The following is an 11,423-nucleotide window of genomic DNA, read 5'->3' on the forward strand; positions in this document are numbered from 1 at the left end:
GTACTAGTAATTTTGATGAATTGCATGAGAAATTATCAGATGCCAAAGATAAGAATGCACAGAACAGATCAATGTCCTAATTCGTGTAACAATGACTAACCTTAAAAAAAAGTTGCGTATAAAGTTGCTCCTCAGCTTTCGAGCAGAGCCACGCGAGATGTTATAACTAGTGTAAAACAACTTTTATTCGCAAAGACTTTATTTCGCGATTTACTAGCGATAAATTGGTTCGCGGCGAGTAATTTTCGCGATCAACTTTATCTTAAACAGGTTCACGACAAGAAATATTTGCGATGATTAAGTTCTCGCGAACCTCACGAAAATTTATCGCACTGCATTTTGTAATGAACGCAAGTTTCAATCGCAAAGTCATCAATGTGCATGATTTCATCATTTCTAATCCATGAAAAATATTTTCAATGAGAACGAACAATGAACGCTTTGGTGTGTGGACGGGATGTCTCGAGTCTGGTGGAAAATTTAACGGTACAATGGATTCATTTGGTATAGCGGTACGCTTTGGGATCTGTTATTCGCTATCGATATAAAAAAGATAAAATTATGATGAGTGAAGATAACGAACAGTAGTCCATCTCATACATGTAACTCCTATAAGCAATACAAAATAGAGAGTGAGGCAAACACGGACCCTTGGACACACCAGAGGTGGGATCATGTGCCAAGGAGGAGTAAGCATCCCCCGTCGACCCGTCACACCCACCATGAGCCCTATATCTTGATCAGGTAAACGGAGTTCTTCGTAGTCAAAATTAGTGTGCTAAGAACGGTCAAACAATCGGTATGAAACACGTCAGACAGAATTTGACCCAATGATAGGATATATTGACAAACTATATCGTTATAACGACCATAGAATTTGCGAAATGCTGCCTTTAATAGAGAACGTTGAAACCCCTGTACCATCAACTTGTTTGTCAATAGTCTGCCTCGATTTGAAAACCAATCATACGCAAAACACGCTCTTGCGTATCGAATCAGTTGAGAAATATAAACACCATATGCAGATGATAATGGAATATTGCTACATAAATATGGGAAGTTGACGATGGATATAATACGACTTAACTTTTAACAGAGTTTAATGGAGATGCGTATCATCATAAAATGTGTACTTTAAATTCTGAACCTAGATAAATCAAGAGGGTTTGAATTGACATATGCACACACATTCCAAGATGATGTGATTTCAAGGGGACTTGTTTCATGTATGAGCAAATTAAGATAATTTGCATGCATATATTTCAGTTATTCAAATTTATTATTTTCATCAAATAATTGCACTTTTATTGCAAGATTTAATGAAATGTGCCATTTTGTATTCTAATAAATACAAATTGAGGCTCAAATATTTCGTTGGTGTGCTCCACGGTTCAACGTTAGACAAAGTAAGGTAATCTTTAGTTAAAGTCCGGTTTTACAAACAAAAAAACATTATCTCTGAAGAGTTATCCGACTGACGTTGACGACTCCAGTGTAAGAATCACAGGCAAGTTCCTTTGTGTGTTGTTTTCGGCAATTGATGAGACCTGGTTTAATTGTCCTGAACTCACTGACTGCTGCTCAGTCTGTCTTTCCAAAGCTTGCTGTTCCACAATGTGTTTTGTGATTTCTGCTTAGTCAATCATTGACGTAATATTCATATTGTCAGTGGACACAGGAAGATGCGTTTGATGGTCAGCTTCCATTGTTTTCTTGACCCTTAGGCGTTTCAGATTTCGAGGGATTTTTGACATCTTCCTTGTTGCACTTAAAATCAGGATTGGTTTTTTCGATAAGCGAATTGAAAAGGTCGAGATTCAATAAACAAAGTTATTGTGTATGTAAAGGCTATCCTTTGACAAAACACAAGCAAGAGATCATTTCTTCTCACGTCGTTTTTTGATCGAATAAATTCTGTTTCATATGAATATAAAAACAGATCAGCTATGAAAGGAGTACAATTTGTGTCCAGGGGAGTTCCAACAGACTGTTGAAATACCTGATAACTAAAGACTACGAAGAAATTGTCAGTAAGGAACTCCAGTATATTTTTAATTTCGACTTCAGAGTACTTGTGCATGGAATCAGAATAGTGTTTAACAAAGTAATGTTTTAGATGATTAATCACTGGATATGAATATTTCTGTATTACTAGTAGTCTAGTCAATCTAGCTCAAAAATGAGCAAAACCTCAAACTAATTGCAACAGAAATGAAATTTTGATTATTCATGCAAGAAAACACATGCAAACAACATATTAAAGATCGGTTTTTTGTATTTCCATGGTAAAATTGCAATTTTGGGGTAAAAGGATGTGTTTTTTCATGAAAATCGCTAAAAACTGGAAATTGAAGAAAATGTCCATTTTATGTAACATACATTAAAAATAAGTTTCATATCTCAAATTTCAACCTGGAAATGTTCGATTAATTTTTTTTTACAGCAGAATATATTCTTTCCTTGACTGTAATTTTTGGGTAAAATCTTGCTTTTTTTTAATATAATTGTTAAAGGTTGAAATTTTAAGAAGAAAACCCACATTTTGTCATACATTTGAGTCTACCAATAAAAAATTGAAGTTAGGATTTATTTTAAAAACTGTTCAACAAGTAAGATATATAGATTATTGGCAATATATATGAAAAATACCATTTTAGGTAGGAAAACCTACCTTTTCCTAAAACAAAAATAGTGAAAAACTGGAAATGATAGGAAATAACTGTTTTATAGAAGAGATGACAGTGATCTTATAAATTTAAGAATAAAACGTCCCAATCCACAACTAAACTTTTCTGCACCAAAATTTATTTTCCCTTGCCGAATTTTGGGCTGAAATCTTCATTTTCCAACAAAAATCGTTAAAAACTGGATTTTGGAAGAAAATACTTTTTCCTGTCCATTAGGCATATATGAGTTACCACATGAAGATTTATACATTAAAATAAACTTTTAACACAAAACAAGTGCCCCTTCAAAAATGGTCTGTAAAAGATTACCTACATTTTTGCAGTTACTTCCCTTACATCGGAAGTTGGAGGCGCGCTTACCATTCCGGTCCTATGTCTCACATAAATACATGTAGTATTTTAAAACAAACAGTGTATAGTAAAGCTTACGTTACCAAATTCTTTATTAAGCTTAGTTTTAAAAGTTTTTACTACATCTATGACGAAACAAGGTTCAGTTTCTTCGATTTTATAAAGAAATCTTTAATACGTGCACTTCGTCAAGTTCTAGAGTTTGGGAAAGAGGGGGAGCTAAGGGGTTATAGCCGTATTTAATGTTTACTTCTATCCAAATTATTGTGCAATTAATACCGAGAATTTAATCTGTTTTAAAAACAATGGACACATAGAATTAAAAGCAAAATGAATCAGGCACGCAGCATCGTAAAACAAGAAGGGGGGATGTGAAGATAATTTCACAATATTGCCTGAAAATTGACAAGTAAATTTTAATCCAAAGTTATAAAAATCCTTGATGGTGTGTGTGGTGGTGGTGGTGGTGGGGGGGGGGGGCTAAGGTTGTTCTCTCAGTTCAATTTTACACTTCCACTGTGTACAGTTCACGACAATGCTATTTTAAAAAAAAAGAGGAGGGAGGGCAACCAATCTGTCTAAAAATCGACCTCTGTACGTAAAAATTTATCAACTTTGCATGTAATGATAAAAGGTGTAGAGCCATTATTGCTACGTGCCTGATAATTATATAAGTGATCATTTCAGTAATTGCAGTACAGTTCAGTCCATGTTTTTACAAGTACAACGGCTAGTGTCACAATTTGCCTTGCATTTACAGCGAAAAACGTTCAAAAGTTTATCAGGCGCAATCTGACTAAAGTACAGACCTATAATAATATAGGTCTGTACTTTAGTCAGATTGTATCTGGCGCGACTTGTAATTTAGTTTTAACGGATACAAGAATTGCAGAAAGCAGTGATAAGCCCCAATTCGAAGGATCCAAATTAATCATTTCTTTAGTCCACTCTATGACTTAAAAATTATTGCAGTGCTCCTTTTCTGCAGCTGTAGTTAGTAGTTAGTGGCAATGACTGAACTTATAAAAATGATATTGTGTTAGACAATTCTTCACAAAGCAAATCTCCTATAAGTGTCTCTATGGTATTCCATCGTACAAAGTCGATATGACATCTTTTTCTCTATGAAATCCTCATATAGGAAGGTGAAGATAACGAACAGTGATCCATCTCGTAACTCCTATAAGCAATACAAAATAAAGAGGTGGGCAAACACGGACCCCTGAATATACCAGAAGTGGGATCAGGTGCCTATGGGCTATAAGGAGTAAGCACCCCCTGTTGACCGGTCACACCCGCCGTGAGCTCTATATCTTAATAAGGCAAACGGAGTTACCCTTATTCAATATCATTGTGCCAAAAACGGCCTAACAATCTATATGAAACAAGTCAGACAGATTTGACCCAATGATAGGTTGTATTGGCAAAGTAGATTGTCGTAACGACCATATAATTCGCGAAATGCTAACTTTATACGAAACAGTTGAAACCCCTTCACCATCAACTTGTTTGTCAGTAGCCTGCCTCCATTTAAAAACTAATCATATACAGAATTTCTTCATGATTTGTCTACATTTTGACTATACAGGACCTGTTCTGATGCCGAACATTCTTGATGTTGTGTCGCATCCTGTGAATGCATGTAGAAAGGGCAAGGATTGACAAACTTCGTTTCCTAAAAAGACGTCTGGTTTTAACGATATTCTTCACTTAGGGGCAAGATCAAAAATTCAATGTCTCGCAAAAAAGTTCACATAGTTTTCACCAAGAACCCCCCCCCCCCCCCTTTAAAACTTAATATGACAAATGTTGAAACTAATCGAATAACAAGAAAAGAAACGTACGATTATAAATAACACTCTGTATACCTTTTCTAGTGTTTATTCACAAATGAAAGTGTACATTAAATCTATTAAATGTTCATTAATATGTTTTAAATATTATGTGGTATTCAACAGTCGCTTGTCTTTTTCCTTTTTCCACTAAAGTGTAATCGATGTCGGATGACAGAAACTTGCGGGAGTTTTTATTCCCCTCCCCCTAACAAATTGAATTCAAATTTTCATCCGACATTGATTTCGTCCCTTGGGGCAGTTATGTTTATTTCAGAGTTCGTTGCTATTTCTGTGCTTTATATATAGACATTTCAAACACAATGTGCGTTTTGTATGATCCTCTAAAATTTACGATAAATAACTGTATCCCATTTCCATTCTCAATGATCGTGTCCCAGCGTGGCGAGAATTCCATCGTCATCGAAAACAAGTTTTGTCTTGAATAAATGGCCGGGCGGTCTAGCGCGCTGTTTGCATGCTGCTAGGAGATGTGGTTCCGCAGGTCGTGAGCCCAAGACTAATTAGAAAGAGTAACTACTCGATTTTACATCAAATCATGATACTATGTGCAAGTGTGTACTTACATTGATTTTTATTATTTATATTATCAATATTTTATTATCATTATTATTACCCATGAATGACTCCCCAAATCTGAATTTGATAAAGAAAAGCAAAAATACTTTACTTACTTAGTTTTATAAAAGTTTTTAATACAAAACGCTTGCTCAAATGATGAAGATACAAAATAACTGAAACTTTTAACCCGAATGGCTTTCCATACTTTCTTTTTTAACAACCGTAATTCCCCCTTGTAAATTGACACTAATTCTTTAAGATTTCATTTATAATTGATTATTCATAACTTCTAAAGTAAATATTGTGTTTTATAATTAAAATTAATTCAGTAGAGGGTCAAACAAAATATTTTGAAGCTTTATTCGCGAAAGTTCCCCGGGAATGGAAGTCGGCAAAGAATATGAGATGCTGAGCAATATTGTATGTATATAGAAGGTCTTAAAATCACCTTTTTAATACAACTGTTAAGCTGTTTAATCGCGTTTTTTATTACATGCACTTTAGATCGTCGTGTATAACTTTATTCCGATGACTGTCACAGTTAAGTTACTTCCCTTTACGTGTACGGCGTGCCGTAAACACCACAAAATATCGATGGTTTATTAAAACATTTAAGTCTAAATTTTAAATATTTCCCATTGTCCGATTTTGTCCGATTTTTTGTATGTTGTTAATCACGCGTTTGTTTATTAAATTCCGTCGAGTTTGTTTCTGTTGCAATTACTTTGAGGTGATTTGCTAGATTGACTAGACTATAGGTATTTCAAGTATTCTATTGACAATTTACAGAATTCCATATTTCTTTGTCATTTTCGAGAAGTTTTTCGCGCTTTTGTCAGCTCCAGACCGTGGCTGACTTTCACAATAAATGGATTAAACATTGAACTTTGATACATTTTGTATAAAATTTGCCAAAATATTGAATATGTAAATATAATGATACCAGAGGCCAAAACATAGAATATATAGATATAATGATATCAGAGGCCAAAATATAGAATATGTAAATATAATGATATCAGTGGCCAAACATAGAATATGTAAATATAATGATATCAGAGGCCAAAACATAGAATATATAAATATAATGATACCAGGCACCAAAACATTGAATTTGTAAATATAATGATACCAGAGCCCAAAACATTGAATATGTAAATATAATGATACAGAGGCCAAAACATTGAATATGTAAATATTATAGTGATATTAATGAAGCATGAATATATCTTGTAAATATTTTATTATACATGTAAACAGAAGACCTCATTTCAAATAATGCCGCTGTGCGGACCGAGAAATTCCAACCAGAATGACTGAGCCTCTTCCGCCTAACCCTATTCTCCAATAGTAAAACAGAAAATTGTAAGACTAACATAAGGTAATGAACGTCATTTAATAAATGGCGAAGCATCGGCACTTAGCATCGCCACAATAACATCGTCTATGGAGGTCAAAGACGGTACAGGTTCCAGAGCAATCCGAGTTGAATGAGCAGACTAAAACATTCAATTATTTTTTTTTATTTGCAGTAACAATCGGTACATCATTGATATGGATAAAATTATTTTTCAAACCTCCAGAATTTGGTTTCAAAAAACACTTCTATTTAAACCATTCATGGTGAAACAAAAATATTAACAGAATTGAATTTACAAGATTAAGAAGTGTGCGATATATATTTACCTTTGAAAGGGTTTACATACGTGCATTGTCCTAAATAAGACTCCAAATAGTGTGTAATGTCACATTTTGCGTTGACGCAATCACCCACAGCTCTGCATTTTTAAATTGATGTATGATCTAGAGATTTTTCATAAAAAAGTATAAAATATGTCAAGCAAGATTCGATGACCAGCTAGTACCTGTAAATCATGGGTTTATCAGACACAAAAAATACACACTAACACACACAAATAGCACGCGCACACGCACAACAACACATACTAATGCACACAAAAACACAAACAAATAGTACGCACACACGCACAACACACACAGAAAAGCACACCAAAACACACAAACACCCAAACACACACACAGACACAGCTCACACACACACACATACACACAAACACACACAGCACAAAAATAAACTCACACACGCATACACACATACACAAACACACACACACACACAAACACAACACACACAGCACACACACACACACACAAAATCACAACACACACAGCACACACATACACCAAAACACACACACACAATCACAAATACTCTTAAAAAAACACGCACAAACACACACACACACACACACACTCACAAACAAACAAACAAACACTCACACACACAAACAACATACACAAAAACAACACACACACAAAACACACAAACAACACACACAGAAAACGTCACACACACACACAAACAACACACAAAAACAACAAACACACAAACAACACACACACAAACACAACACACAAACAACACACACAAGCAACACACACAACACACACAAACAACACACATAAAGAACACACACACAAGCAACACACACAAACAACACACACAAGCAACACACACACAAACAACAAACGCACACACTAACAACACACTAACAACACACACACACAAACACGCACACAAACACATACACAAACAACACATGCAAAACAATACACACAAACAACAGAAACAAACAAGAACACACACAAACAACACACACACAATCAACACACACATTCACACATGCATTACACAAACAACACACACAGACACAATGTATACATCAAACACATACCCACACAACACATACACCAAACACACACACCACACACAAGCAACACACACACACACACACACACACAAACACCACACAAACTGCACACACATACGCACACACCACACACATAACTCACACACAACACCACACACACACACAAATCTCACATACATACGCGCATGCAAGCACGCGCATGCATTTATCGAATCTGAGGACCCTTTTGAATATACAATGCACAGCGCCTAAATTAGATTTCTGTTGTATCTTGTCGCGTCTTCCGACAAACAAGGGGCACTGAGGACGAGTTCTAACCGGATCCTTAATGAACAATTATAAGTAAAGTTTGATGTGAACTAGAACAGCATACACGTAGGAAATTTATTTTGAACAATATATGCAATTAACAACAGTGACATTGTGTTTAAACTAGACTTATTTTTGGTCAGATGTAAGCATTACATATCTAATACATTTATCTTGATAATATTAATGCCACAGGTTGGGGTTGTTTTTTTGTTGTTTTTTTTTGGGGGGGTTGGGGGTTGGCTGATATATGTATACATTTGTGTGTATTTACATGCTTCCCACCGAAGGCCCTTTCCGTTTGAAAATAAAATACGCACATGTACATGTAGGGAAAAATATATATGCGTATGATAGCACATATTAAAATCAATAATCTTGTTTTATCTTTATCTTTAGAAAAAAATCTTAGCTGCATATATTATTTTTTAAATCCCCATTAATCTTGTTTTAAAAAACCAAACAACATTGGTTGCCTTTTTTAGGATTTAATTAACGGTTTACAATGGTCTTACAACCCAGCGTTGACAGATGTATTATCGAGCAGCTATATACATATGAGTTTTTCACTCCACTCACCCTCCTTGAAAAAAAAAAAAGAACAAAAGTAAGAAACGGGAAAAAAAATGAACAGATCCATTAACGGACTAGTGACATTTAATACTAACTGAGTGCTGTGAGTAATTTGGAAGTTTTGTTCAAATGAATACCGACTGGTCACTGCGTCATATATCGTTATATTTATTTCAAAAATTAGAATTAAGATATCAAATCGGGAAAACTTTTTTTAAAAATGTATACTCATGTAGAACACAACACAATGTTTCAAGTTTGTCTTTTAAAAAATCATATGACTTCGCTGCATTTGTCATTTCTATTCATCCATTTTGACTAGATTAATATCAGCTTTGTCTGACCGCGAAATTTTATGAAGACAGAAAAGATAAGCATCCTTTTGCCCCTTGACGACAGTGTCCTTTGAAATCGTATCGGCTGTCCTTTGAAACGAGGACAGCTCAAGGTTAAACTACCCAGACCTCCATTCTTTATTGAGGACAGATTGCAGGTTAGTATATTTTTTTCACCGTATGTGTTTAATTGTAATTTTTTTTGATACAGTGGTATTTAATGCTCACAGTGCTTTTTATTTGAAAAGTTTCGAATTATATAGAATGCGCTAATTGCTAAATGTATGCACTCTATATTATTAGTGTTGTAGCACAGGGAATTTTAATACATTGTGTAAGATAATTGACTAACATATCATATTTTCATTGATATGGATTTATGTGCATTGATATTCATTAATGCATGTGTAAAGACAAAATTTACCTGCTATGTTATATTTGAATTATATGATTTATATATTTTGAATGTCCCGATCCGTTTTTCGTTCTGTTTCGTTTTCGCTTCTTTTTTTTTTTTTCATCGGACCGAGTATCCTCCCTGTGATTTGTATGAAATAGACTACTGAAGACAGATTAACAATATCAACTGTTGACTGTGCATGAAATGAATCTACTTCTGTTGATGTCACATTATCATACCTCATACATGTATTCATTGTAATGATCAGAAAATGAAAACAGTGATGAGGCCTGTGGACGTTGTTGTGTATTAACTTTCGTTCAAAGTGTGTTCTGCAGCTATAGTATAGGGTTATTGAACTTATATTGGTGAACTATATTGGCACGAGTTGGCTGTCAAAATGCACGAGCTTGCGGGTGCATTTTGACAGCGAACGAGTGCCAATATTCACCTATATAAGTTCAATAACCCTTTTATTATATAGCGAAAGTATTTAGTTGTTAAATATATCCCTTTTCACTCAAGCTACGCCAAAATAGACGAGAATTCATCAATATTGCTTATTGGCAGTGTGCAATAACAGCATGCATTTCTTAACTGTTCAATATTTAACCCGTCATTAATGCATGAAGCAAACTGATTTTGTAAATGGGGACATCATAATTTATGTATAGTAAAACATTTTGCTTAAGTAAATATCAAATACCGGCTCTGTCAGATTCGGAGGACCGTCGTCTGCCATTTTGGCTTGTTTACGTCGTTACGGTAACGTCAATATTGAACGCTCATGTCAATTACATTTGATCGAGGTGAAATGAGACATATTTCTAATATTTTAATGTAATGTGTGGTAACATTGTATTGAAGAAAAACCAAATACTCTTTTTCTAACAGTCCCATTACGCTATAAATCATTTAAATTACAATAAGGATCGAACTAAATCGAACAACAATATGGATTACTATAACACACTTTCATTTTTCATTTCAGCTTCTTCATCGTCAACTTCCAATATTTGTGTAGCAATATTCCATTATCACCTGCATGTGGTTTTTATATCTCTCAACTGATTCGATACGAAATAGCTTGTTCTACGTATAATCATTTTTTAAATCGAGGCAAGCTACTGACAAATAATTTGATGCTACAGGGGTTTCAAAAGTCACGATTAAAGTCAGCATATCGCAACTTCTATGGTCGTTATAATGATCTAGTTTGCCAATACAACCTACCATTGGGTCAAATGGTATCTGACATGTTTCATGCCGATTGTTGGGCCGTTCTTGGCACTCTGATTTTGATTACGGATAACTCCGTTTACCTAATCAAGACATTGGGCTCACAGCGGGTGTGATGAGATTGATCACTGTTCGTTATCTTCACCTTTTATGTGGAGCAACCTAGTCTTTCCACTGACATTAACCAGGTTATCTGTTTTCTCTATGATTTCGAATGGTCCTTTCTAATGCATCAAGTTTATTGTTGTCTGTACGAAGTAGAATCAGTACATGGCAACCAAATGATCTGCTCCTAACTTTTCTGTCATCGTTTTCTTCTTGTATCCTTCGGTTCTTTTTGTACAATCCCACGTGTATTTGAGAGTTGGTCTTTCAAACCCAAG

This window comes from Ostrea edulis, chromosome 10 (assembly GCF_947568905.1).
Source record: "Ostrea edulis chromosome 10, xbOstEdul1.1, whole genome shotgun sequence".
Taxonomy (NCBI): Eukaryota; Metazoa; Mollusca; class Bivalvia; order Ostreida; family Ostreidae; genus Ostrea; species Ostrea edulis.